General features: G+C 49.3%; 50 non-coding genes across 50 annotated transcripts; all 50 read left to right on the forward strand.

The window, feature by feature from the left end:
• Window positions 1–132: 132 nt before the first annotated feature.
• Window positions 133–248, forward strand: LOC141064958 (U5 spliceosomal RNA). Its single transcript, XR_012226115.1, has one exon. It is a non-coding gene; the product is annotated as a U5 spliceosomal RNA (small nuclear RNA).
• A 313-nt stretch (window positions 249–561) lies between these two features.
• On the forward strand, window positions 562–677 carry LOC141064466 (U5 spliceosomal RNA). The gene has a single exon (XR_012225675.1). It is a non-coding gene; the product is annotated as a U5 spliceosomal RNA (small nuclear RNA).
• Window positions 678–991: 314 nt separating this feature from the next.
• Window positions 992–1,107, forward strand: LOC141064178 (U5 spliceosomal RNA). Its single transcript, XR_012225414.1, has one exon. It is a non-coding gene; the product is annotated as a U5 spliceosomal RNA (small nuclear RNA).
• Window positions 1,108–1,420: 313 nt separating this feature from the next.
• Window positions 1,421–1,536, forward strand: LOC141063730 (U5 spliceosomal RNA). The gene has a single exon (XR_012225012.1). It is a non-coding gene; the product is annotated as a U5 spliceosomal RNA (small nuclear RNA).
• Window positions 1,537–1,850: 314 nt separating this feature from the next.
• Window positions 1,851–1,966, forward strand: LOC141063718 (U5 spliceosomal RNA). Its single transcript, XR_012225001.1, has one exon. It is a non-coding gene; the product is annotated as a U5 spliceosomal RNA (small nuclear RNA).
• A 314-nt stretch (window positions 1,967–2,280) lies between these two features.
• On the forward strand, window positions 2,281–2,396 carry LOC141063874 (U5 spliceosomal RNA). The gene has a single exon (XR_012225142.1). It is a non-coding gene; the product is annotated as a U5 spliceosomal RNA (small nuclear RNA).
• Window positions 2,397–2,709: 313 nt separating this feature from the next.
• LOC141064651 (U5 spliceosomal RNA) lies at window positions 2,710–2,826 on the forward strand. The gene has a single exon (XR_012225842.1). It is a non-coding gene; the product is annotated as a U5 spliceosomal RNA (small nuclear RNA).
• A 315-nt stretch (window positions 2,827–3,141) lies between these two features.
• Window positions 3,142–3,257, forward strand: LOC141064181 (U5 spliceosomal RNA). The gene has a single exon (XR_012225417.1). It is a non-coding gene; the product is annotated as a U5 spliceosomal RNA (small nuclear RNA).
• A 313-nt stretch (window positions 3,258–3,570) lies between these two features.
• Window positions 3,571–3,686, forward strand: LOC141064959 (U5 spliceosomal RNA). Its single transcript, XR_012226116.1, has one exon. It is a non-coding gene; the product is annotated as a U5 spliceosomal RNA (small nuclear RNA).
• A 317-nt stretch (window positions 3,687–4,003) lies between these two features.
• Window positions 4,004–4,119, forward strand: LOC141064810 (U5 spliceosomal RNA). Its single transcript, XR_012225986.1, has one exon. It is a non-coding gene; the product is annotated as a U5 spliceosomal RNA (small nuclear RNA).
• Window positions 4,120–4,432: 313 nt separating this feature from the next.
• LOC141064610 (U5 spliceosomal RNA) lies at window positions 4,433–4,548 on the forward strand. Its single transcript, XR_012225805.1, has one exon. It is a non-coding gene; the product is annotated as a U5 spliceosomal RNA (small nuclear RNA).
• A 314-nt stretch (window positions 4,549–4,862) lies between these two features.
• Window positions 4,863–4,978, forward strand: LOC141065099 (U5 spliceosomal RNA). Its single transcript, XR_012226244.1, has one exon. It is a non-coding gene; the product is annotated as a U5 spliceosomal RNA (small nuclear RNA).
• Window positions 4,979–5,292: 314 nt separating this feature from the next.
• On the forward strand, window positions 5,293–5,408 carry LOC141063921 (U5 spliceosomal RNA). Its single transcript, XR_012225184.1, has one exon. It is a non-coding gene; the product is annotated as a U5 spliceosomal RNA (small nuclear RNA).
• A 313-nt stretch (window positions 5,409–5,721) lies between these two features.
• Window positions 5,722–5,837, forward strand: LOC141063731 (U5 spliceosomal RNA). Its single transcript, XR_012225013.1, has one exon. It is a non-coding gene; the product is annotated as a U5 spliceosomal RNA (small nuclear RNA).
• A 314-nt stretch (window positions 5,838–6,151) lies between these two features.
• LOC141063719 (U5 spliceosomal RNA) lies at window positions 6,152–6,267 on the forward strand. The gene has a single exon (XR_012225002.1). It is a non-coding gene; the product is annotated as a U5 spliceosomal RNA (small nuclear RNA).
• Window positions 6,268–6,581: 314 nt separating this feature from the next.
• Window positions 6,582–6,697, forward strand: LOC141064511 (U5 spliceosomal RNA). Its single transcript, XR_012225715.1, has one exon. It is a non-coding gene; the product is annotated as a U5 spliceosomal RNA (small nuclear RNA).
• Window positions 6,698–7,011: 314 nt separating this feature from the next.
• LOC141064183 (U5 spliceosomal RNA) lies at window positions 7,012–7,127 on the forward strand. The gene has a single exon (XR_012225418.1). It is a non-coding gene; the product is annotated as a U5 spliceosomal RNA (small nuclear RNA).
• A 313-nt stretch (window positions 7,128–7,440) lies between these two features.
• Window positions 7,441–7,556, forward strand: LOC141064997 (U5 spliceosomal RNA). Its single transcript, XR_012226152.1, has one exon. It is a non-coding gene; the product is annotated as a U5 spliceosomal RNA (small nuclear RNA).
• A 314-nt stretch (window positions 7,557–7,870) lies between these two features.
• On the forward strand, window positions 7,871–7,986 carry LOC141063721 (U5 spliceosomal RNA). The gene has a single exon (XR_012225004.1). It is a non-coding gene; the product is annotated as a U5 spliceosomal RNA (small nuclear RNA).
• Window positions 7,987–8,300: 314 nt separating this feature from the next.
• LOC141063875 (U5 spliceosomal RNA) lies at window positions 8,301–8,416 on the forward strand. Its single transcript, XR_012225143.1, has one exon. It is a non-coding gene; the product is annotated as a U5 spliceosomal RNA (small nuclear RNA).
• A 313-nt stretch (window positions 8,417–8,729) lies between these two features.
• Window positions 8,730–8,846, forward strand: LOC141064652 (U5 spliceosomal RNA). Its single transcript, XR_012225843.1, has one exon. It is a non-coding gene; the product is annotated as a U5 spliceosomal RNA (small nuclear RNA).
• Window positions 8,847–9,161: 315 nt separating this feature from the next.
• On the forward strand, window positions 9,162–9,277 carry LOC141064184 (U5 spliceosomal RNA). The gene has a single exon (XR_012225419.1). It is a non-coding gene; the product is annotated as a U5 spliceosomal RNA (small nuclear RNA).
• Window positions 9,278–9,590: 313 nt separating this feature from the next.
• LOC141064960 (U5 spliceosomal RNA) lies at window positions 9,591–9,706 on the forward strand. The gene has a single exon (XR_012226117.1). It is a non-coding gene; the product is annotated as a U5 spliceosomal RNA (small nuclear RNA).
• Window positions 9,707–10,023: 317 nt separating this feature from the next.
• LOC141064811 (U5 spliceosomal RNA) lies at window positions 10,024–10,139 on the forward strand. Its single transcript, XR_012225987.1, has one exon. It is a non-coding gene; the product is annotated as a U5 spliceosomal RNA (small nuclear RNA).
• A 313-nt stretch (window positions 10,140–10,452) lies between these two features.
• On the forward strand, window positions 10,453–10,568 carry LOC141064210 (U5 spliceosomal RNA). The gene has a single exon (XR_012225443.1). It is a non-coding gene; the product is annotated as a U5 spliceosomal RNA (small nuclear RNA).
• A 314-nt stretch (window positions 10,569–10,882) lies between these two features.
• Window positions 10,883–10,998, forward strand: LOC141065100 (U5 spliceosomal RNA). Its single transcript, XR_012226246.1, has one exon. It is a non-coding gene; the product is annotated as a U5 spliceosomal RNA (small nuclear RNA).
• Window positions 10,999–11,312: 314 nt separating this feature from the next.
• LOC141063923 (U5 spliceosomal RNA) lies at window positions 11,313–11,428 on the forward strand. Its single transcript, XR_012225185.1, has one exon. It is a non-coding gene; the product is annotated as a U5 spliceosomal RNA (small nuclear RNA).
• A 313-nt stretch (window positions 11,429–11,741) lies between these two features.
• Window positions 11,742–11,857, forward strand: LOC141063733 (U5 spliceosomal RNA). Its single transcript, XR_012225015.1, has one exon. It is a non-coding gene; the product is annotated as a U5 spliceosomal RNA (small nuclear RNA).
• A 314-nt stretch (window positions 11,858–12,171) lies between these two features.
• On the forward strand, window positions 12,172–12,287 carry LOC141063722 (U5 spliceosomal RNA). The gene has a single exon (XR_012225005.1). It is a non-coding gene; the product is annotated as a U5 spliceosomal RNA (small nuclear RNA).
• A 314-nt stretch (window positions 12,288–12,601) lies between these two features.
• On the forward strand, window positions 12,602–12,717 carry LOC141064512 (U5 spliceosomal RNA). The gene has a single exon (XR_012225716.1). It is a non-coding gene; the product is annotated as a U5 spliceosomal RNA (small nuclear RNA).
• Window positions 12,718–13,031: 314 nt separating this feature from the next.
• LOC141064523 (U5 spliceosomal RNA) lies at window positions 13,032–13,147 on the forward strand. The gene has a single exon (XR_012225726.1). It is a non-coding gene; the product is annotated as a U5 spliceosomal RNA (small nuclear RNA).
• Window positions 13,148–13,460: 313 nt separating this feature from the next.
• Window positions 13,461–13,576, forward strand: LOC141064999 (U5 spliceosomal RNA). The gene has a single exon (XR_012226154.1). It is a non-coding gene; the product is annotated as a U5 spliceosomal RNA (small nuclear RNA).
• Window positions 13,577–13,890: 314 nt separating this feature from the next.
• LOC141063723 (U5 spliceosomal RNA) lies at window positions 13,891–14,006 on the forward strand. The gene has a single exon (XR_012225006.1). It is a non-coding gene; the product is annotated as a U5 spliceosomal RNA (small nuclear RNA).
• A 314-nt stretch (window positions 14,007–14,320) lies between these two features.
• Window positions 14,321–14,436, forward strand: LOC141063876 (U5 spliceosomal RNA). The gene has a single exon (XR_012225144.1). It is a non-coding gene; the product is annotated as a U5 spliceosomal RNA (small nuclear RNA).
• Window positions 14,437–14,749: 313 nt separating this feature from the next.
• Window positions 14,750–14,866, forward strand: LOC141064654 (U5 spliceosomal RNA). The gene has a single exon (XR_012225845.1). It is a non-coding gene; the product is annotated as a U5 spliceosomal RNA (small nuclear RNA).
• Window positions 14,867–15,181: 315 nt separating this feature from the next.
• On the forward strand, window positions 15,182–15,297 carry LOC141064185 (U5 spliceosomal RNA). Its single transcript, XR_012225420.1, has one exon. It is a non-coding gene; the product is annotated as a U5 spliceosomal RNA (small nuclear RNA).
• A 313-nt stretch (window positions 15,298–15,610) lies between these two features.
• Window positions 15,611–15,726, forward strand: LOC141064961 (U5 spliceosomal RNA). Its single transcript, XR_012226118.1, has one exon. It is a non-coding gene; the product is annotated as a U5 spliceosomal RNA (small nuclear RNA).
• A 317-nt stretch (window positions 15,727–16,043) lies between these two features.
• On the forward strand, window positions 16,044–16,159 carry LOC141064812 (U5 spliceosomal RNA). Its single transcript, XR_012225988.1, has one exon. It is a non-coding gene; the product is annotated as a U5 spliceosomal RNA (small nuclear RNA).
• A 313-nt stretch (window positions 16,160–16,472) lies between these two features.
• On the forward strand, window positions 16,473–16,588 carry LOC141064212 (U5 spliceosomal RNA). The gene has a single exon (XR_012225445.1). It is a non-coding gene; the product is annotated as a U5 spliceosomal RNA (small nuclear RNA).
• A 314-nt stretch (window positions 16,589–16,902) lies between these two features.
• On the forward strand, window positions 16,903–17,018 carry LOC141065102 (U5 spliceosomal RNA). Its single transcript, XR_012226247.1, has one exon. It is a non-coding gene; the product is annotated as a U5 spliceosomal RNA (small nuclear RNA).
• Window positions 17,019–17,332: 314 nt separating this feature from the next.
• Window positions 17,333–17,448, forward strand: LOC141063924 (U5 spliceosomal RNA). The gene has a single exon (XR_012225186.1). It is a non-coding gene; the product is annotated as a U5 spliceosomal RNA (small nuclear RNA).
• Window positions 17,449–17,761: 313 nt separating this feature from the next.
• LOC141063734 (U5 spliceosomal RNA) lies at window positions 17,762–17,877 on the forward strand. Its single transcript, XR_012225016.1, has one exon. It is a non-coding gene; the product is annotated as a U5 spliceosomal RNA (small nuclear RNA).
• Window positions 17,878–18,191: 314 nt separating this feature from the next.
• Window positions 18,192–18,307, forward strand: LOC141063724 (U5 spliceosomal RNA). The gene has a single exon (XR_012225007.1). It is a non-coding gene; the product is annotated as a U5 spliceosomal RNA (small nuclear RNA).
• Window positions 18,308–18,621: 314 nt separating this feature from the next.
• LOC141064513 (U5 spliceosomal RNA) lies at window positions 18,622–18,737 on the forward strand. The gene has a single exon (XR_012225717.1). It is a non-coding gene; the product is annotated as a U5 spliceosomal RNA (small nuclear RNA).
• Window positions 18,738–19,051: 314 nt separating this feature from the next.
• Window positions 19,052–19,167, forward strand: LOC141064186 (U5 spliceosomal RNA). Its single transcript, XR_012225421.1, has one exon. It is a non-coding gene; the product is annotated as a U5 spliceosomal RNA (small nuclear RNA).
• Window positions 19,168–19,480: 313 nt separating this feature from the next.
• Window positions 19,481–19,596, forward strand: LOC141064213 (U5 spliceosomal RNA). The gene has a single exon (XR_012225446.1). It is a non-coding gene; the product is annotated as a U5 spliceosomal RNA (small nuclear RNA).
• A 314-nt stretch (window positions 19,597–19,910) lies between these two features.
• Window positions 19,911–20,026, forward strand: LOC141065103 (U5 spliceosomal RNA). The gene has a single exon (XR_012226248.1). It is a non-coding gene; the product is annotated as a U5 spliceosomal RNA (small nuclear RNA).
• Window positions 20,027–20,340: 314 nt separating this feature from the next.
• Window positions 20,341–20,456, forward strand: LOC141063925 (U5 spliceosomal RNA). The gene has a single exon (XR_012225187.1). It is a non-coding gene; the product is annotated as a U5 spliceosomal RNA (small nuclear RNA).
• A 313-nt stretch (window positions 20,457–20,769) lies between these two features.
• LOC141063735 (U5 spliceosomal RNA) lies at window positions 20,770–20,885 on the forward strand. Its single transcript, XR_012225017.1, has one exon. It is a non-coding gene; the product is annotated as a U5 spliceosomal RNA (small nuclear RNA).
• Window positions 20,886–21,199: 314 nt separating this feature from the next.
• On the forward strand, window positions 21,200–21,315 carry LOC141063725 (U5 spliceosomal RNA). The gene has a single exon (XR_012225008.1). It is a non-coding gene; the product is annotated as a U5 spliceosomal RNA (small nuclear RNA).
• Window positions 21,316–21,406: the final 91 nt, after the last annotated feature.

A 21,406-nucleotide genomic window follows, 5' to 3' on the forward strand; every position in this document is an offset into this window, starting at 1 on the left:
GCGGAAAATGGGCTGTGTGTTGCCGTTTTTGTTTTTCCATAGCCAAACCACGCACCCACTTCTAGGTGGTCTCCCTGGGCCAAATGAGGGTTGTGCCCATGGTGGTAGGTCAGGAGGAAGCCCTTGCCCAGTATACTCTGGCTTCTCTTCAGAACGTAAAAATCTTTCGCCTTTTACTAAAGATTTCCGTGGAGAGAAACAAAACTGAGTTTTGTGGCAATTTTTGCACGCTCCAGCTTGCTGGGGCTTCCTTAAATGTGTTCAACAACAGAATGAAGGAATGAGTGGGTGGGTTTTGGTGGGAGACTGTACTATGGGGCTGCTGGGAAACGTCTCTCATTTGAATATTGTAGCAATGGATGGCCTTCTTCCAGGCAGCGGGACATGTGACTCTCTGGCAGCAGGATGGAGCTGAACACAGAGCAGCCTGCGGAAAATGGGCTGTGTGTTGCCGTTTTTGTTTTTCCCTAGCCAAACCACGCACCCACTTCCAGGTGGTCTCCATGGGCCAAATGAGGGCTGTGCCCATGGTGGTAGGTCAGGAGGAAGCCCTTGCCCAGTATACTCTAGCTTCTTTTCAGAACGTAAAAATCTTTCACCTTTTACTAAAGATTTCCGTGGAGAGAAGCAAAACTGAGTTTTGTGGCAAATTTTGCACGCTCCAGCTTGCTGGGGTTTCCTTAAATGGGTTCAACAACAGAATGAAGAAATGAGTGGGTGGGGTTTTGGTGGGAGACTGTATTCTGGGGCTGATGGGAAATGCCTCTCATTTGAATATTGTAGCAGTGGATGGCATTCTTCCAGGCAGCGGGACATGTGACTCTCTGGCAGCAGGATGGAGCTGAACACGGAGCAGCCTGCGGAAAATGGGCTGTGTGTTGCCGTTTTTGTTTTTCCATAGCCAAACCACGCACCCACTTCTAAGTGGTCTCCCTGGGCCAAATGAGGGCTGCGTCCATGGTGGTAGGTCTGGAGGAAGCCCTTGCCCAGTATACTCTGGCTTGTCTTCAGAACGTAAAAATCTTTCACCTTTTACTAAAGATTTCCGTGGAGATAAGCAAAACTGAGTTTTGTGGCAATTTTTACACGCTCCAGCTTGCTGGGGCTTTCTTAAATGGGTTCAACAACAGAATGAAGGAATGAGTGGGTGGTGTTTTGGTGGGAGACTGTACTCTGGGGCTGCTGGGAAATGTCTCTCATTTGAATGTTGTAGCAGTGGATGGCCTTTTCCAGGCAGCGGGACATGTGACTCTCTGGCAGCACGATGGAGCTGAACACGGAGCAGCCTGCGGAAAATGGGCTGTGTGTTGCCATTTTTGTTTTTCCATAGCCAAACCACGCACCCACTTCTAGGTGGTCTCCCTGGGCCAAATGAGGGCTGCGTCCATGGTGGTAGGTCAGGAGGAAGCCCTTGCCCAGTATACTCTGGCTTCTTTTCAGAACGTAAAAATCTTTCACCTTTTACTAAAGATTTCCGTGGAGAGAAGCAAAACTGAGTTTTGTGGCAATTTTTGCACGCTCCAGCTTGCTGGGGCTACCTTAAATAGGTTCAACAACAGAATGAAGGAATGAGTGGGTGGGGTTTTGGTGGGAGACTGTACTCTGGGGCTGATGGGAGATGCCTCTCATTTGAATATTGTAGCAGTGGATTGCCTTCTTCCAGGCAGCGGGACATGTGACTCTCTGGCAGCAGGATGGAGCTGAACACAGAGCAGCCTGCGGAAAATGGGCTGTGTGTTGCCGTTTTTGTTTTTCCATAGCCAAACCACGCACCCACTTCTAGGTGGTCTCCCTGGGCCAAATGAGGGCTGTGCCCATGGTGGTAGGTCTGGAGGAAGCCCTTGCCCAGTATACTCTGGCTTTTCTTCAGAACGTAAAAATCTTTAGCCTTTTACTAAAGATTTCCGTGGAGAGAAGCAAAACTGAGTTTTGTGGCAATTTTTGCACGCTCTAGCTTGCTGGGGCTTCCTTAAATGGGTTCAACAACAGAATGAAGGAATGAGTGGGTGGGGTTTTGGTGGGAGACTGTTCTCTGGGGCTGCTGGGAAATGTCTTTCATTTGAATATTGTAGCAGTGGATGGCGTTCTTCCAGGCAGCGGGACAGGTGACTCTCTGGCAGCAAGATGGAGATGAACACGGAGCAGCCTGCAGAAAATGGGCTGTGGGTTTCCGTTTTTGTTTTTCCATAGCCAAACCACGCACCCACTTCTAGGTGGTCTCCCTGGGCCAAATGAGGGCTGTGCCCATGGTGGTAGGTCAGGAGGAAGCCCTTGCCCAGTATACTCTGGCTTCTTTACAGAACGTAAAAATCTTTTGCCTTTTACTAAAGATTTCCGTGGAGAGAAACAAAACTGAGTTTTGTGGCAATTTTTGCACGCTCCAGCTTGCTGGGGCTTCCTTAAATGGGTTCAACAACAGAATTAAGGAATGAGTGGGTGGGTTTTGGTGGGAGACTGTACTATGGGGCTGCTGGGAAATGTCTCTCATTTGAATATTGTAGCAGTGGATGGCCTTCTTCCAGGCAGCGGGACATGTGACTCTCTGGCAGCACGATGGAGCTGAACACGGAGCAGCCTGCGGAAAATGGGCTGTGTGTTGCCATTTTTGTTTTTCCATAGCCAAACCACGCACCCACTTCTAGGTGGTCTCCCTGGGCCAAATGAGGGCTGTGCCCATGGTGGTAGGTCAGGAGGAAGCCCTTGCCCAGTATATTCTGGCTTCTTTTCAGAACGTAAAAATCTTTCATCTTTTACTAAAGATTTCCGTGGAGAGAAGCAAAACTGAGTTTTTTTGGCAATTTTTGCACGCTCCAGCTTGCAGGGGCTACCTTAAATGGGTTCAACAACAGAATGAAGGAATGAGTGGGTGCGGTTTTGGTGGGAAACTGTACTCTGGGGCTGATGGGAGATGCCGCTCATTTGAATATTGTAGCAATTTTATGGCCTTCTTCCAGGCAGCGGGACATGTGACTTTCTGGCAGCAGGATGGAGCTGAACACGGAGCAGCCTGCGGAAAATGGGCTGTGTGTTGCCGTTTTTGTTTTTCCATAGCCAAACCACGCACCCACTTCTAGGTGGTCTCCCTGGGCCAAATGAGGGCTGTGCCCATGGTGGTAGGTCAGGAGGAAGCCCTTGCCCAGTATACTCTGACTTCTTTTCAGAACGTAAAAATTTTTTGCCTTTTACTAAAGATTTCCGTGGAGAGAAACAAAACTGAGTTTTGTGGCAATTTTTGCACGCTCCAGTTTGCTGGGGCTTCCTTAAATGGGTTCAACAACAGAATGAAGGAATGAGTGGGTGGGTTTTGGTGGGAGACTGTACTATGGGGCTGCTGGGAAATGTCTCTCATTTGAATATTGTAGCAGTGGATGGCCTTCTTCCAGGCAGCGGGACATTTGACTCTCTGGCAGCAGGATGGAGCTGAACACAGAGCAGCCTGCGGAAAATGGGCTGTGTGTTGCCGTTTTTGTTTTTCCATAGCCAAACCACGCACCCACTTCTAGGTGGTCTCCCTGGGCCAAATGAGGGCTGTGCCCATGGTGGTAGGTCAGGAGGAAGCCCTTGCCCAGTATACTCTGGCTTCTCTTCAGAACGTAAAAATCTTTCGCCTTTTACTAAAGATTTCCGTGGAGAGAAACAAAACTGAGTTTTGTGGCAATTTTTGCACGCTCCAGCTTGCTGGGGCTTCCTTAAATGGGTTCAACAACAGAATGAAGGAATGAATGAGTGGGTGGGTTTTGGTGGGAGACTGTACTATGGGGCTGCTGGGAAATGTCTCTCATTTGAATATTGTAGCAGTGGATGGCCTTCTTCCAGGCAGCGGGACATGTGACTCTCTGGCAGCAGGATGGAGCTGAACACAGAGCAGCCTGCGGAAAATGGGCTGTGTGTTGCTGTTTTTGTTTTTCCATAGCCAAACCATGCACCCACTTCTAGGTGGTCTCCCTGGGCCAAATGAGGGCTGCGTCCATGGTGGTAGGTCAGGAGGAAGCCCTTGCCCAGTATACGCTGGTTTCTCTTCTGAGCTTAAAATCTTTCCCCTTTTACTAAAGATTTCCGTGGAGAGAAACAAAACTGAGTTTTGTGGCAATTTTTGCACGATCCAGCTTGCTGAGGTTTCCTTAAATGGGTTCAACAACAGAATCAAGGAATGAGTGGGTGGGGTTTTGGTGGGAGACTGTATTCTGGGGCTGCTGGGAAATGTCTCTCATTTGAATATTGTAGCAGTGGATGGCGTTCTTCCAGGCAGCGGGACAGGTGACTCTCTGGCAGCAAGATGGAGCTGAACACGGAGCAGCCTGCGGAAAATGGGCTGTGTGTTCCCGTTTTTGTTTTTCCATAGCCAAACCACGCACCCACTTCTAGGTGGTCTCCCTGGGCCAAATGAGGGCTGCGTCCATGGTGGTAGGTCTGGAGGAAGCCCTTGCCCAGTATACTCTGGCGTTTCTTCGGAACGTAAAAATCTTTTGCCTTTAACTAAAGATTTCCGTGGAGAGAAGCAAAACTGAGTTTTGTGGCAATTTTTGCACGCTCCAGCTTGCTGGGGTTTCCTTAAATGGGTTCAACAATAGAATGAAGAAATGAGTGGGTGGGGTTTTGGTGGGAGACTGTACTCTGGGGCTGCTGGGAAATGTCTCTCATTTGAAAATTGTAGCAGTGGATGGCCTTCTTCCAGGCAGCGGGACATGTGACTCTCTGGCAGCACGATGGAGCTGAACACGGAGCAGCCTGCGGAAAATGGGCTGTGTGTTGCTGTTTTTGTTTTTCCATAGCCAAACCACGCACCCACTTCTAGGTTGTCTCCCTGGGCCAAATGAGGGCTGTGCCCATGGTGGTAGGTCAGGAGGAAGCCCTTTCCCAGTATACTCTGGCTTCTCTTCAGAACGTAAAAATCTTTCGCCTTTTACTAAAGATTTCCGTGGAGAGAAGCAAAACTGAGTTTTGTGGCAATTTTTGCACGCTCCCGCTTGCTGGGGTTTCCTTAAATGGGTTCAACAACAGAATGAAGGAATCAGTGGGTGGGGTTTTGGTGGGAGACTGTACTCTGGGGCTGCTGGGAAATGTCTCTCATTTGAATATTGTAGCAGTGGATGGCGTTCTTCCAGGCAGCGGGACAGGTGACTCTCTGGCAGCAAGATGGAGCTGAACACGGAGCAGCCTGCGGAAAATGGGCTGTGTGTTCCTGTTTTTGTTTTTCCATAGCCAAACCACGCACCCACTTCTAGGTGGTCTCCCTGGGCCAAATGAGGGCTGTGCCCATGGTGGTAGGTCAGGAGGAAACCCTTGCCCAGTATTCTCTGGCTTCTTTTCAGAACGTAAAAATCTTTTGCCTTTTACTAAAGATTTCCGTGGAGAGAAACAAAACTGAGTTTTGTGGCAATTTTTGCACGCTCCAGCTTGCTGGGGCTTCCTTAAATGGGTTCAACAACAGAATGAAGGAATGAGTGGGTGGGTTTTAGTGGGAGACTGTACTATGGGGCTCCTGGGAAATGTCTCTCATTTGAATATTGTAGCAGTGGATGGCCTTCTTCCAGGCAGCGGGACATGTGACTCTCTGGCAGCACGATGGAGCTGAACACGGAGCAGCCTGCGGAAAATGGGCTGTGTGTTGCCATTTTTGTTTTTCCATAGCCAAACCACGCACCCACTTCTAGGTGGTCTCCCTGGGCCAAATGAGGGCTGCGTCCATGGTGGTAGGTCAGGAGGAAGCCCTTGCCCAGTATACTCTGGCTTCTTTTCAGAACGTAAAAATCTTTCACCTTTTACTAAAGATTTCCGTGGAGAGAAGCAAAACTGAGTTTTGTGGCAATTTTTGCACGCTCCAGCTTGCTGGGGCTACCTTAAATAGGTTCAACAACAGAATGAAGGAATGAGTGGGTGGGGTTTTGGTGGGAGACTGTACTCTGGGGCTGATGGGAGATGCTTCTCATTTGAATATTGTAGCAGTGGATTGCCTTCTTCCAGGCAGCGGGACATGTGACTCTCTGGCAGCAGGATGGAGCTGAACACAGAGCAGCCTGCGGAAAATGGGCTGTGTGTTGCCGTTTTTGTTTTTCCATAGCCAAACCACGCACCCACTTCTAGGTGGTCTCCCTGGGCCAAATGAGGGCTGTGCCCATGGTGGTAGGTCTGGAGGAAGCCCTTGCCCAGTATACTCTGGCTTTTCTTCAGAACGTAAAAATCTTTAGCCTTTTACTAAAGATTTCCGTGGAGAGAAGCAAAACTGAGTTTTGTGGCAATTTTTGCACGCTCTAGCTTGCTGGGGCTTCCTTAAATGGGTTCAACAACAGAATGAAGGAATGAGTGGGTGGGGTTTTAGTGGGAGACTGTACTCTGGGGCTGCTGGGAAATGTCTTTCATTTGAATATTGTAGCAGTGGATGGCGTTCTTCCAGGCAGCGGGACAGGTGACTCTCTGGCAGCAAGATGGAGATGAACACGGAGCAGCCTGCGGAAAATGGGCTGTGTGTTTCCGTTTTTGTTTTTCCATAGCCAAACCACGCACCCACTTCTAGGTGGTCTCCCTGGGCCAAATGAGGGCTGTGCCCATGGTGGTAGGTCAGGAGGAAGCCCTTGCCCAGTATATTCTGGCTTCTTTTCAGAACGTAAAAATCTTTCATCTTTTACTAAAGATTTCCGTGGAGAGAAGCAAAACTGAGTTTTTTGGCAATTTTTGCACGCTCCAGCTTGCAGGGGCTACCTTAAATGGGTTCAACAACAGAATGAAGGAATGAGTGGGTGCGGTTTTGGTGGGAAACTGTACTCTGGGGCTGATGGGAGATGCCGCTCATTTGAATATTGTAGCAGTGGATGGCCATCTTCCAGGCAGCGGGACATGTGACTTTCTGGCAGCAGGATGGAGCTGAACACGGAGCAGCCTGCGGAAAATGGGCTGTGTGTTGCCGTTTTTGTTTTTCCATAGCCAAACCACGCACCCACTTCTAGGTGGTCTCCCTGGGCCAAATGAGGGCTGTGCCCATGGTGGTAGGTCAGGAGGAAGCCCTTGCCCAGTATACTCTGACTTCTTTTCAGAACGTAAAAATTTTTTGCCTTTTACTAAAGATTTCCGTGGAGAGAAACAAAACTGAGTTTTGTGGCAATTTTTGCACGCTCCAGTTTGCTGGGGCTTCCTTAAATGGGTTCAACAACAGAATGAAGGAATGAGTGGGTGGGTTTTGGTGGGAGACTGTACTATGGGGCTGCTGGGAAATGTCTCTCATTTGAATATTGTAGCAGTGGATGGCCTTCTTCCAGGCAGCGGGACATTTGACTCTCTGGCAGCAGGATGGAGCTGAACACAGAGCAGCCTGCGGAAAATGGGCTGTGTGTTGCCGTTTTTGTTTTTCCATAGCCAAACCACGCACCCATTTCTAGGTGGTCTCCCTGGGCCAAATGAGGGCTGTGCCCATGGTGGTAGGTCAGGAGGAAGCCCTTGCCCAGTATACTCTGGCTTCTCTTCAGGACGTAAAAATCTTTCGCCTTTTACTAAAGATTTCCGTGGAGAGAAGCAAAGCTGAGTTTTGTGGCAATTTTTGCACGCTCCAGCTTGCTGGGGCTTCCTTAAATGGGTTTAACAACAGAATGAAGGAATGAGTGGGTGGGGTTTTGGTGGGAGACTGTACTCTGGGGCAGCTGGGAAATGTCTCTCATTTGAATATTGTAGCAGTGGATTGCCTTCTTCCAGGCAGCGGGACATGTGACTCTCTGGCAGCAGGATGGAGCTGAACACAGAGCAGCCTGCGGAAAATGGGCTGTGTGTTGCCGTTTTTGTTTTTCCATAGCCAAACCACGCACCCACTTCTAGGTGGTCTCCCTGGGCCAAATGAGGGCTGTGCCCATGGTGGTAGGTCTGGAGGAAGCCCTTGCCCAGTATACTCTGGCTTTTCTTCAGAACGTAAAAATCTTTAGCCTTTTACTAAAGATTTCCGTGGAGAGAAGCAAAACTGAGTTTTGTGGCAATTTTTGCACGCTCTAGCTTGCTGGGGCTTCCTTAAATGGGTTCAACAACAGAATGAAGGAATGAGTGGGTGGGGTTTTGGTGGGAGACTGTTCTCTGGGGCTGCTGGGAAATGTCTTTCATTTGAATATTGTAGCAGTGGATGGCGTTCTTCCAGGCAGCGGGACAGGTGACTCTCTGGCAGCAAGATGGAGATGAACACGGAGCAGCCTGCGGAAAATGGGCTGTGGGTTTCCGTTTTTGTTTTTCCATAGCCAAACCACGCACCCACTTCTAGGTGGTCTCCCTGGGCCAAATGAGGGCTGTGCCCATGGTGGTAGGTCAGGAGGAAGCCCTTGCCCAGTATACTCTGGCTTCTTTACAGAACGTAAAAATCTTTTGCCTTTTACTAAAGATTTCCGTGGAGAGAAACAAAACTGAGTTTTGTGGCAATTTTTGCACGCTCCAGCTTGCTGGGGCTTCCTTAAATGGGTTCAACAACAGAATTAAGGAATGAGTGGGTGGGTTTTGGTGGGAGACTGTACTATGGGGCTGCTGGGAAATGTCTCTCATTTGAATATTGTAGCAGTGGATGGCCTTCTTCCAGGCAGCGGGACATGTGACTCTCTGGCAGCACGATGGAGCTGAACACGGAGCAGCCTGCGGAAAATGGGCTGTGTGTTGCCATTTTTGTTTTTCCATAGCCAAACCACGCACCCACTTCTAGGTGGTCTCCCTGGGCCAAATGAGGGCTGTGCCCATGGTGGTAGGTCAGGAGGAAGCCCTTGCCCAGTATATTCTGGCTTCTTTTCAGAACGTAAAAATCTTTCATCTTTTACTAAAGATTTCCGTGGAGAGAAGCAAAACTGAGTTTTTTTGGCAATTTTTGCACGCTCCAGCTTGCAGGGGCTACCTTAAATGGGTTCAACAACAGAATGAAGGAATGAGTGGGTGCGGTTTTGGTGGGAAACTGTACTCTGGGGCTGATGGGAGATGCCGCTCATTTGAATATTGTAGCAATTTTATGGCCTTCTTCCAGGCAGCGGGACATGTGACTTTCTGGCAGCAGGATGGAGCTGAACACGGAGCAGCCTGCGGAAAATGGGCTGTGTGTTGCCGTTTTTGTTTTTCCATAGCCAAACCACGCACCCACTTCTAGGTGGTCTCCCTGGGCCAAATGAGGGCTGTGCCCATGGTGGTAGGTCAGGAGGAAGCCCTTGCCCAGTATACTCTGACTTCTTTTCAGAACGTAAAAATTTTTTGCCTTTTACTAAAGATTTCCGTGGAGAGAAACAAAACTGAGTTTTGTGGCAATTTTTGCACGCTCCAGTTTGCTGGGGCTTCCTTAAATGGGTTCAACAACAGAATGAAGGAATGAGTGGGTGGGTTTTGGTGGGAGACTGTACTATGGGGCTGCTGGGAAATGTCTCTCATTTGAATATTGTAGCAGTGGATGGCCTTCTTCCAGGCAGCGGGACATTTGACTCTCTGGCAGCAGGATGGAGCTGAACACAGAGCAGCCTGCGGAAAATGGGCTGTGTGTTGCCGTTTTTGTTTTTCCATAGCCAAACCACGCACCCACTTCTAGGTGGTCTCCCTGGGCCAAATGAGGGCTGTGCCCATGGTGGTAGGTCAGGAGGAAGCCCTTGCCCAGTATACTCTGGCTTCTCTTCAGAACGTAAAAATCTTTCGCCTTTTACTAAAGATTTCCGTGGAGAGAAACAAAACTGAGTTTTGTGGCAATTTTTGCACGCTCCAGCTTGCTGGGGCTTCCTTAAATGGGTTCAACAACAGAATGAAGGAATGAATGAGTGGGTGGGTTTTGGTGGGAGACTGTACTATGGGGCTGCTGGGAAATGTCTCTCATTTGAATATTGTAGCAGTGGATGGCCTTCTTCCAGGCAGCGGGACATGTGACTCTCTGGCAGCAGGATGGAGCTGAACACAGAGCAGCCTGCGGAAAATGGGCTGTGTGTTGCTGTTTTTGTTTTTCCATAGCCAAACCATGCACCCACTTCTAGGTGGTCTCCCTGGGCCAAATGAGGGCTGCGTCCATGGTGGTAGGTCAGGAGGAAGCCCTTGCCCAGTATACGCTGGTTTCTCTTCTGAGCTTAAAATCTTTCCCCTTTTACTAAAGATTTCCGTGGAGAGAAACAAAACTGAGTTTTGTGGCAATTTTTGCACGATCCAGCTTGCTGAGGTTTCCTTAAATGGGTTCAACAACAGAATCAAGGAATGAGTGGGTGGGGTTTTGGTGGGAGACTGTATTCTGGGGCTGCTGGGAAATGTCTCTCATTTGAATATTGTAGCAGTGGATGGCGTTCTTCCAGGCAGCGGGACAGGTGACTCTCTGGCAGCAAGATGGAGCTGAACACGGAGCAGCCTGCGGAAAATGGGCTGTGTGTTCCCGTTTTTGTTTTTCCATAGCCAAACCACGCACCCACTTCTAGGTGGTCTCCCTGGGCCAAATGAGGGCTGCGTCCATGGTGGTAGGTCTGGAGGAAGCCCTTGCCCAGTATACTCTGGCGTTTCTTCGGAACGTAAAAATCTTTTGCCTTTTACTAAAGATTTCCGTGGAGAGAAGCAAAACTGAGTTTTGTGGCAATTTTTGCACGCTCCAGCTTGCTGGGGTTTCCTTAAATGGGTTCAACAATAGAATGAAGAAATGAGTGGGTGGGGTTTTGGTGGGAGACTGTACTCTGGGGCTGCTGGGAAATGTCTCTCATTTGAAAATTGTAGCAGTGGATGGCCTTCTTCCAGGCAGCGGGACATGTGACTCTCTGGCAGCACGATGGAGCTGAACACGGAGCAGCCTGCGGAAAATGGGCTGTGTGTTGCTGTTTTTGTTTTTCCATAGCCAAACCACGCACCCACTTCTAGGTTGTCTCCCTGGGCCAAATGAGGGCTGTGCCCATGGTGGTAGGTCAGGAGGAAGCCCTTTCCCAGTATACTCTGGCTTCTCTTCAGAACGTAAAAATCTTTCGCCTTTTACTAAAGATTTCCGTGGAGAGAAGCAAAACTGAGTTTTGTGGCAATTTTTGCACGCTCCCGCTTGCTGGGGTTTCCTTAAATGGGTTCAACAACAGAATGAAGGAATCAGTGGGTGGGGTTTTGGTGGGAGACTGTACTCTGGGGCTGCTGGGAAATGTCTCTCATTTGAATATTGTAGCAGTGGATGGCGTTCTTCCAGGCAGCGGGACAGGTGACTCTCTGGCAGCAAGATGGAGCTGAACACGGAGCAGCCTGCGGAAAATGGGCTGTGTGTTCCTGTTTTTGTTTTTCCATAGCCAAACCACGCACCCACTTCTAGGTGGTCTCCCTGGGCCAAATGAGGGCTGTGCCCATGGTGGTAGGTCAGGAGGAAACCCTTGCCCAGTATTCTCTGGCTTCTTTTCAGAACGTAAAAATCTTTTGCCTTTTACTAAAGATTTCCGTGGAGAGAAACAAAACTGAGTTTTGTGGCAATTTTTGCACGCTCCAGCTTGCTGGGGCTTCCTTAAATGGGTTCAACAACAGAATGAAGGAATGAGTGGGTGGGTTTTAGTGGGAGACTGTACTATGGGGCTCCTGGGAAATGTCTCTCATTTGAATATTGTAGCAGTGGATGGCCTTCTTCCAGGCAGCGGGACATGTGACTCTCTGGCAGCACGATGGAGCTGAACACGGAGCAGCCTGCGGAAAATGGGCTGTGTGTTGCCATTTTTGTTTTTCCATAGCCAAACCACGCACCCACTTCTAGGTGGTCTCCCTGGGCCAAATGAGGGCTGCGTCCATGGTGGTAGGTCAGGAGGAAGCCCTTGCCCAGTATACTCTGGCTTCTTTTCAGAACGTAAAAATCTTTCACCTTTTACTAAAGATTTCCGTGGAGAGAAGCAAAACTGAGTTTTGTGGCAATTTTTGCACGCTCCAGCTTGCTGGGGCTACCTTAAATAGGTTCAACAACAGAATGAAGGAATGAGTGGGTGGGGTTTTGGTGGGAGACTGTACTCTGGGGCTGATGGGAGATGCTTCTCATTTGAATATTGTAGCAGTGGATTGCCTTCTTCCAGGCAGCGGGACATGTGACTCTCTGGCAGCAGGATGGAGCTGAACACAGAGCAGCCTGCGGAAAATGGGCTGTGTGTTGCCGTTTTTGTTTTTCCATAGCCAAACCACGCACCCACTTCTAGGTGGTCTCCCTGGGCCAAATGAGGGCTGTGCCCATGGTGGTAGGTCTGGAGGAAGCCCTTGCCCAGTATACTCTGGCTTTTCTTCAGAACGTAAAAATCTTTAGCCTTTTACTAAAGATTTCCGTGGAGAGAAGCAAAACTGAGTTTTGTGGCAATTTTTGCACGCTCTAGCTTGCTGGGGCTTCCTTAAATGGGTTCAACAACAGAATGAAGGAATGAGTGGGTGGGGTTTTAGTGGGAGACTGTACTCTGGGGCTGCTGGGAAATGTCTTTCATTTGAATATTGTAGCAGTGGATGGCGTTCTTCCAGGCAGCGGGACAGGTGACTCTCTGGCAGCAAGATGGAGATGAACACGGAGCAGCCTGCGGAAAATGGGCTGTGTGTTTCCGTTTTTGTTTTTCCATAGCCAAACCACGCACCCACTTCTAGGTGGTCTCCCTGGGCCAAATGAGGGCTGTGCCCATGGTGGTAGGTCAGGAGGAAGCCCTTGCCCAGTATATTCTGGCTTCTTTTCAGAACGTAAAAATCTTTCATCTTTTACTAAAGATTTCCGTGGAGAGAAGCAAAACTGAGTTTTTTGGCAATTTTTGCACGCTCCAGCTTGCAGGGGCTACCTTAAATGGGTTCAACAACAGAATGAAGGAATGAGTGGGTGCGGTTTTGGTGGGAAACTGTACTCTGGGGCTGATGGGAGATGCCGCTCATTTGAATATTGTAGCAGTGGATGGCCATCTTCCAGGCAGCGGGACATGTGACTTTCTGGCAGCAGGATGGAGCTGAACACGGAGCAGCCTGCGGAAAATGGGCTGTGTGTTGCCGTTTTTGTTTTTCCATAGCCAAACCACGCACCCACTTCTAGGTGGTCTCCCTGGGCCAAATGAGGGCTGTGCCCATGGTGGTAGGTCAGGAGGAAGCCCTTGCCCAGTATACTCTGACTTCTTTTCTGAACGTAAAAATTTTTTGCCTTTTACTAAAGATTTCCGTGGAGAGAAACAAAACTGAGTTTTGTGGCAATTTTTGCACGCTCCAGTTTGCTGGGGCTTCCTTAAATGGGTTCAACAACAGAATGAAGGAATGAGTGGGTGGGTTTTGGTGGGAGACTGTACTATGGGGCTGCTGGGAAATGTCTCTCATTTGAATATTGTAGCAGTGGATGGCCTTCTTCCAGGCAGCGGGACATTTGACTCTCTGGCAGCAGGATGGAGCTGAACACAGAGCAGCCTGCGGAAAATGGGCTGTGTGTTGCCGTTTTTGTTTTTCCATAGCCAAACCACGCACCCATTTCTAGGTGGTCTCCCTGGGCCAAATGAGGGCTGTGCCCATGGTGGTAGGTCAGGAGGAAGCCCTTGCCCAGTATACTCTGGCTTCTCTTCAGGACGTAAAAATCTTTCGCCTTTTACTAAAGATTTCCGTGGAGAGAAGCAAAGCTGAGTTTTGTGGCAATTTTTGCACGCTCCAGCTTGCTGGGGCTTCCTTAAATGGGTTTAACAACAGAATGAAGGAATGAGTGGGTGGGGTTTTGGTGGGAGACTGTACTCTGGGGCAGCTGGGAAATGTCTCTCATTTGAATATTGTAGCAGTGGATTGCCTTCTTCCAGGCAGCGGGACATGTGACTCTCTGGCAGCAGGATGGAGCTGAACACAGAGCAGCCTGCGGAAAATGGGCTGTGTGTTGCCGTTTTTGTTTTTCCATAGCCAAACCACGCACCCACTTCTAGGTGGTCTCCCTGGGCCAAATGAGGGCTGTGCCCATGGTGGTAGGTCTGGAGGAAGCCCTTGCCCAGTATACTCTGGCTTTTCTTCAGAACGTAAAAATCTTTAGCCTTTTACTAAAGATTTCCGTGGAGAGAAGCAAAACTGAGTTTTGTGGCAATTTTTGCACGCTCTAGCTTGCTGGGGCTTCCTTAAATGGGTTCAACAACAGAATGAAGGAATGAGTGGGTGGGGTTTTGGTGGGAGACTGTTCTCTGGGGCTGCTGGGAAATGTCTTTCATTTGAATATTGTAGCAGTGGATGGCGTTCTTCCAGGCAGCGGGACAGGTGACTCTCTGGCAGCAAGATGGAGATGAACACGGAGCAGCCTGCGGAAAATGGGCTGTGGGTTTCCGTTTTTGTTTTTCCATAGCCAAACCACGCACCCACTTCTAGGTGGTCTCCCTGGGCCAAATGAGGGCTGTGCCCATGGTGGTAGGTCAGGAGGAAGCCCTTGCCCAGTATACTCTGGCTTCTTTACAGAACGTAAAAATCTTTTGCCTTTTACTAAAGATTTCCGTGGAGAGAAACAAAACTGAGTTTTGTGGCAATTTTTGCACGCTCCAGCTTGCTGGGGCTTCCTTAAATGGGTTCAACAACAGAATTAAGGAATGAGTGGGTGGGTTTTGGTGGGAGACTGTACTATGGGGCTGCTGGGAAATGTCTCTCATTTGAATATTGTAGCAGTGGATGGCCTTCTTCCAGGCAGCGGGACATGTGACTCTCTGGCAGCACGATGGAGCTGAACACGGAGCAGCCTGCGGAAAATGGGCTGTGTGTTGCCATTTTTGTTTTTCCATAGCCAAACCACGCACCCACTTCTAGGTGGTCTCCCTGGGCCAAATGAGGGCTGTGCCCATGGTGGTAGGTCAGGAGGAAGCCCTTGCCCAGTATATTCTGGCTTCTTTTCAGAACGTAAAAATCTTTCATCTTTTACTAAAGATTTCCGTGGAGAGAAGCAAAACTGAGTTTTTTTGGCAATTTTTGCACGCTCCAGCTTGCAGGGGCTACCTTAAATGGGTTCAACAACAGAATGAAGGAATGAGTGGGTGCGGTTTTGGTGGGAAACTGTACTCTGGGGCTGATGGGAGATGCCGCTCATTTGAATATTGTAGCAATTTTATGGCCTTCTTCCAGGCAGCGGGACATGTGACTTTCTGGCAGCAGGATGGAGCTGAACACGGAGCAGCCTGCGGAAAATGGGCTGTGTGTTGCCGTTTTTGTTTTTCCATAGCCAAACCACGCACCCACTTCTAGGTGGTCTCCCTGGGCCAAATGAGGGCTGTGCCCATGGTGGTAGGTCAGGAGGAAGCCCTTGCCCAGTATACTCTGACTTCTTTTCAGAACGTAAAAATTTTTTGCCTTTTACTAAAGATTTCCGTGGAGAGAAACAAAACTGAGTTTTGTGGCAATTTTTGCACGCTCCAGTTTGCTGGGGCTTCCTTAAATGGGTTCAACAACAGAATGAAGGAATGAGTGGGTGGGTTTTGGTGGGAGACTGTACTATGGGGCTGCTGGGAAATGTCTCTCATTTGAATATTGTAGCAGTGGATGGCCTTCTTCCAGGCAGCGGGACATTTGACTCTCTGGCAGCAGGATGGAGCTGAACACAGAGCAGCCTGCGGAAAATGGGCTGTGTGTTGCCGTTTTTGTTTTTCCATAGCCAAACCACGCACCCACTTCTAGGTGGTCTCCCTGGGCCAAATGAGGGCTGTGCCCATGGTGGTAGGTCAGGAGGAAGCCCTTGCCCAGTATACTCTGGCTTCTCTTCAGAACGTAAAAATCTTTCGCCTTTTACTAAAGATTTCCGTGGAGAGAAACAAAACTGAGTTTTGTGGCAATTTTTGCACGCTCCAGCTTGCTGGGGCTTCCTTAAATGGGTTCAACAACAGAATGAAGGAATGAATGAGTGGGTGGGTTTTGGTGGGAGACTGTACTATGGGGCTGCTGGGAAATGTCTCTCATTTGAATATTGTAGCAGTGGATGGCCTTCTTCCAGGCAGCGGGACATGTGACTCTCTGGCAGCAGGATGGAGCTGAACACAGAGCAGCCTGCGGAAAATGGGCTGTGTGTTGCTGTTTTTGTTTTTCCATAGCCAAACCATGCACCCACTTCTAGGTGGTCTCCCTGGGCCAAATGAGGGCTGCGTCCATGGTGGTAGGTCAGGAGGAAGCCCTTGCCCAGTATACGCTGGTTTCTCTTCTGAGCTTAAAATCTTTCCCCTTTTACTAAAGATTTCCGTGGAGAGAAACAAAACTGAGTTTTGTGGCAATTTTTGCACGATCCAGCTTGCTGAGGTTTCCTTAAATGGGTTCAACAACAGAATCAAGGAATGAGTGGGTGGGGTTTTGGTGGGAGACTGTATTCTGGGGCTGCTGGGAAATGTCTCTCATTTGAATATTGTAGCAGTGGATGGCGTTCTTCCAGGCAGCGGGACAGGTGACTCTCTGGCAGCAAGATGGAGCTGAACACGGAGCAGCCTGCGGAAAATGGGCTGTGTGTTCCCGTTTTTGTTTTTCCATAGCCAAACCACGCACCCACTTCTAGGTGGTCTCCCTGGGCCAAATGAGGGCTGCGTCCATGGTGGTAGGTCTGGAGGAAGCCCTTGCCCAGTATACTCTGGCGTTTCTTCGGAACGTAAAAATCTTTTGCCTTTTACTAAAGATTTCCGTGGAGAGAAGCAAAACTGAGTTTTGTGGCAATTTTTGCACGCTCCAGCTTGCTGGGGTTTCCTTAAATGGGTTCAACAATAGAATGAAGAAATGAGTGGGTGGGGTTTTGGTGGGAGACTGTACTCTGGGGCTGCTGGGAAATGTCTCTCATTTGAAAATTGTAGCAGTGGATGGCCTTCTTCCAGGCAGCGGGACATGTGACTCTCTGGCAGCACGATGGAGCTGAACACGGAGCAGCCTGCGGAAAATGGGCTGTGTGTTGCTGTTTTTGTTTTTCCATAGCCAAACCACGCACCCACTTCTAGGTTGTCTCCCTGGGCCAAATGAGGGCTGTGCCCATGGTGGTAGGTCAGGAGGAAGCCCTTTCCCAGTATACTCTGGCTTCTCTTCAGAACGTAAAAATCTTTCGCCTTTTACTAAAGATTTCCGTGGAGAGAAGCAAAACTGAGTTTTGTGGCAATTTTTGCACGCTCCCGCTTGCTGGGGTTTCCTTAAATGGGTTCAACAACAGAATGAAGGAATCAGTGGGTGGGGTTTTGGTGGGAGACTGTACTCTGGGGCTGCTGGGAAATGTCTCTCATTTGAATATTGTAGCAGTGGATGGCGTTCTTCCAGGCAGCGGGACAGGTGACTCTCTGGCAGCAAGATGGAGCTGAACACGGAGCAGCCTGCGGAAAATGGGCTGTGTGTTCCTGTTTTTGTTTTTCCATAGCCAAACCACGCACCAACTTCTAGGTGGTCTCCCTGGGCCAAATGAGGGCTGTGCCCATGGTGGTAGGTCAGGAGGAAACCCTTGCCCAGTATTCTCTGGCTTCTTTTCAGAACGTAAAAATCTTTTGCCTTTTACTAAAGATTTCCGTGGAGAGAAACAAAACTGAGTTTTGTGGCAATTTTTGCACGCTCCAGCTTGCTGGGGCTTCCTTAAATGGGTTCAACAACAGAATGAAGGAATGAGTGGGTGGGTTTTAGTGGGAGACTGTACTATGGGGCTCCTGGGAAATGTCTCTCATTTGAATATTGTAGCAGTGGATGGCCTTCTTCCAGGCAGCGGGACATGTGACTCTCTGGCAGCACGATGGAGCTGAACACGGAGCAGCCTGCGGAAAATGGGCTGTGTGTTGCCATTTTTGTTTTTCCATAGCCAAACCACGCACCCACTTCTAGGTGGTCTCCCTGGGCCAAATGAGGGCTGCGTCCATGGTGGTAGGTCAGGAGGAAGCCCTTGCCCAGTATACTCTGGCTTCTTTTCAGAACGTAAAAATCTTTCACCTTTTACTAAAGATTTCCGTGGAGAGAAGCAAAACTGAGTTTTGTGGCAATTTTTGCACGCTCCAGCTTGCTGGGGCTACCTTAAATAGGTTCAACAACAGAATGAAGGAATGAGTGGGTGGGGTTTTGGTGGGAGACTGTACTCTGGGGCTGATGGGAGATGCTTCTCATTTGAATATTGTAGCAGTGGATTGCCTTCTTCCAGGCAGCGGGACATGTGACTCTCTGGCAGCAGGATGGAGCTGAACACAGAGCAGCCTGCGGAAAATGGGCTGTGTGTTGCCGTTTTTGTTTTTCCATAGCCAAACCACGCACCCACTTCTAGGTGGTCTCCCTGGGCCAAATGAGGGCTGTGCCCATGGTGGTAGGTCTGGAGGAAGCCCTTGCCCAGTATACTCTGGCTTTTCTTCAGAACGTAAAAATCTTTAGCCTTTTACTAAAGATTTCCGTGGAGAGAAGCAAAACTGAGTTTTGTGGCAATTTTTGCACGCTCTAGCTTGCTGGGGCTTCCTTAAATGGGTTCAACAACAGAATGAAGGAATGAGTGGGTGGGGTTTTAGTGGGAGACTGTACTCTGGGGCTGCTGGGAAATGTCTTTCATTTGAATATTGTAGCAGTGGATGGCGTTCTTCCAGGCAGCGGGACAGGTGACTCTCTGGCAGCAAGATGGAGATGAACACGGAGCAGCCTGCGGAAAATGGGCTGTGTGTTTCCGTTTTTGTTTTTCCATAGCCAAACCACGCACCCACTTCTAGGTGGTCTCCCTGGGCCAAATGAGGGCTGTGCCCATGGTGGTAGGTCAGGAGGAAGCCCTTGCCCAGTATATTCTGGCTTCTTTTCAGAACGTAAAAATCTTTCATCTTTTACTAAAGATTTCCGTGGAGAGAAGCAAAACTGAGTTTTTTGGCAATTTTTGCACGCTCCAGCTTGCAGGGGCTACCTTAAATGGGTTCAACAACAGAATGAAGGAATGAGTGGGTGCGGTTTTGGTGGGAAACTGTACTCTGGGGCTGATGGGAGATGCCGCTCATTTGAATATTGTAGCAGTGGATGGCCATCTTCCAGGCAGCGGGACATGTGACTTTCTGGCAGCAGGATGGAGCTGAACACGGAGCAGCCTGCGGAAAATGGGCTGTGTGTTGCCGTTTTTGTTTTTCCATAGCCAAACCACGCACCCACTTCTAGGTGGTCTCCCTGGGCCAAATGAGGGCTGTGCCCATGGTGGTAGGTCAGGAGGAAGCCTTTGCCCAGTATACTCTGACTTCTTTTCAGAACGTAAAAATTTTTTGCCTTTTACTAAAGATTTCCGTGGAGAGAAACAAAACTGAGTTTTGTGGCAATTTTTGCACGCTCCAGTTTGCTGGGGCTTCCTTAAATGGGTTCAACAACAGAATGAAGGAATGAGTGGGTGGGTTTTGGTGGGAGACTGTACTATGGGGCTGCTGGGAAATGTCTCTCATTTGAATATTGTAGCAGTGGATGGCCTTCTTCCAGGCAGCGGGACATTTGACTCTCTGGCAGCAGGATGGAGCTGAACACAGAGCAGCCTGCGGAAAATGGGCTGTGTGTTGCCGTTTTTGTTTTTCCATAGCCAAACCACGCACCCATTTCTAGGTGGTCTCCCTGGGCCAAATGAGGGCTGCGTCCATGGTGGTAGGTCTGGAGGAAGCCCTTGCCCAGTATACTCTGGCGTTTCTTCGGAACGTAAAAATCTTTTGCCTTTTACTAAAGATTTCCGTGGAGAGAAGCAAAACTGAGTTTTGTGGCAATTTTTGCACGCTCCAGCTTGCTGGGGTTTCCTTAAATGGGTTCAACAATAGAATGAAGAAATGAGTGGGTGGGGTTTTGGTGGGAGACTGTACTCTGGGGCTGCTGGGAAATGTCTCTCATTTGAAAATTGTAGCAGTGGATGGCCTTCTTCCAGGCAGCGGGACATGTGACTCTCTGGCAGCACGATGGAGCTGAACACGGAGCAGCCTGCGGAAAATGGGCTGTGTGTTGCTGTTTTTGTTTTTCCATAGCCAAACCACGCACCCACTTCTAGGTTGTCTCCCTGGGCCAAATGAGGGCTGTGCCCATGGTGGTAGGTCAGGAGGAAGCCCTTTCCCAGTATACTCTGGCTTCTCTTCAGAACGTAAAAATCTTTCGCCTTTTACTAAAGATTTCCGTGGAGAGAAGCAAAACTGAGTTTTGTGGCAATTTTTGCACGCTCCCGCTTGCTGGGGTTTCCTTAAATGGGTTCAACAACAGAATGAAGGAATCAGTGGGTGGGGTTTTGGTGGGAGACTGTACTCTGGGGCTGCTGGGAAATGTCTCTCATTTGAATATTGTAGCAGTGGATGGCGTTCTTCCAGGCAGCGGGACAGGTGACTCTCTGGCAGCAAGATGGAGCTGAACACGGAGCAGCCTGCGGAAAATGGGCTGTGTGTTCCTGTTTTTGTTTTTCCATAGCCAAACCACGCACCCACTTCTAGGTGGTCTCCCTGGGCCAAATGAGGGCTGTGCCCATGGTGGTAGGTCAGGAGGAAACCCTTGCCCAGTATTCTCTGGCTTCTTTTCAGAACGTAAAAATCTTTTGCCTTTTACTAAAGATTTCCGTGGAGAGAAACAAAACTGAGTTTTGTGGCAATTTTTGCACGCTCCAGCTTGCTGGGGCTTCCTTAAATGGGTTCAACAACAGAATGAAGGAATGAGTGGGTGGGTTTTAGTGGGAGACTGTACTATGGGGCTCCTGGGAAATGTCTCTCATTTGAATATTGTAGCAGTGGATGGCCTTCTTCCAGGCAGCGGGACATGTGACTCTCTGGCAGCACGATGGAGCTGAACACGGAGCAGCCTGCGGAAAATGGGCTGTGTGTTGCCATTTTTGTTTTTCCATAGCCAAACCACGCACCCACTTCTAGGTGGTCTCCCTGGGCCAAATGAGGGCTGCGTCCATGGTGGTAGGTCAGGAGGAAGCCCTTGCCCAGTATACTCTGGCTTCTTTTCAGAACGTAAAAATCTTTCACCTTTTACTAAAGATTTCCGTGGAGAGAAGCAAAACTGAGTTTTGTGGCAATTTTTGCACGCTCCAGCTTGCTGGGGCTACCTTAAATAGGTTCAACAACAGAATGAAGGAATGAGTGGGTGGGGTTTTGGTGGGAGACTGTACTCTGGGGCTGATGGGAGATGCTTCTCATTTGAATATTGTAGCAGTGGATTGCCTTCTTCCAGGCAGCGGGACATGTGACTCTCTGGCAGCAGGATGGAGCTGAACACAGAGCAGCCTGCGGAAAATGGGCTGTGTGTTGCCGTTTTTGTTTTTCCATAGCCAAACCACGCACCCACTTCTAGGTGGTCTCCCTGGGCCAAATGAGGGCTGTGCCCATGGTGGTAGGTCTGGAGGAAGCCCTTGCCCAGTATACTCTGGCTTTTCTTCAGAACGTAAAAATCTTTAGCCTTTTACTAAAGATTTCCGTGGAGAGAAGCAAAACTGAGTTTTGTGGCAATTTTTGCACGCTCTAGCTTGCTGGGGCTTCCTTAAATGGGTTCAACAACAGAATGAAGGAATGAGTGGGTGGGGTTTTAGTGGGAGACTGTACTCTGGGGCTGCTGGGAAATGTCTTTC

The sequence above is a fragment of the Dendrobates tinctorius genome, unplaced genomic scaffold (assembly GCF_039654945.1).
Source record: "Dendrobates tinctorius isolate UK_male_01 unplaced genomic scaffold, ASM3965494v1 ptg000250l, whole genome shotgun sequence".
In the NCBI taxonomy this organism is placed as follows: Eukaryota; Metazoa; Chordata; class Amphibia; order Anura; family Dendrobatidae; genus Dendrobates; species Dendrobates tinctorius.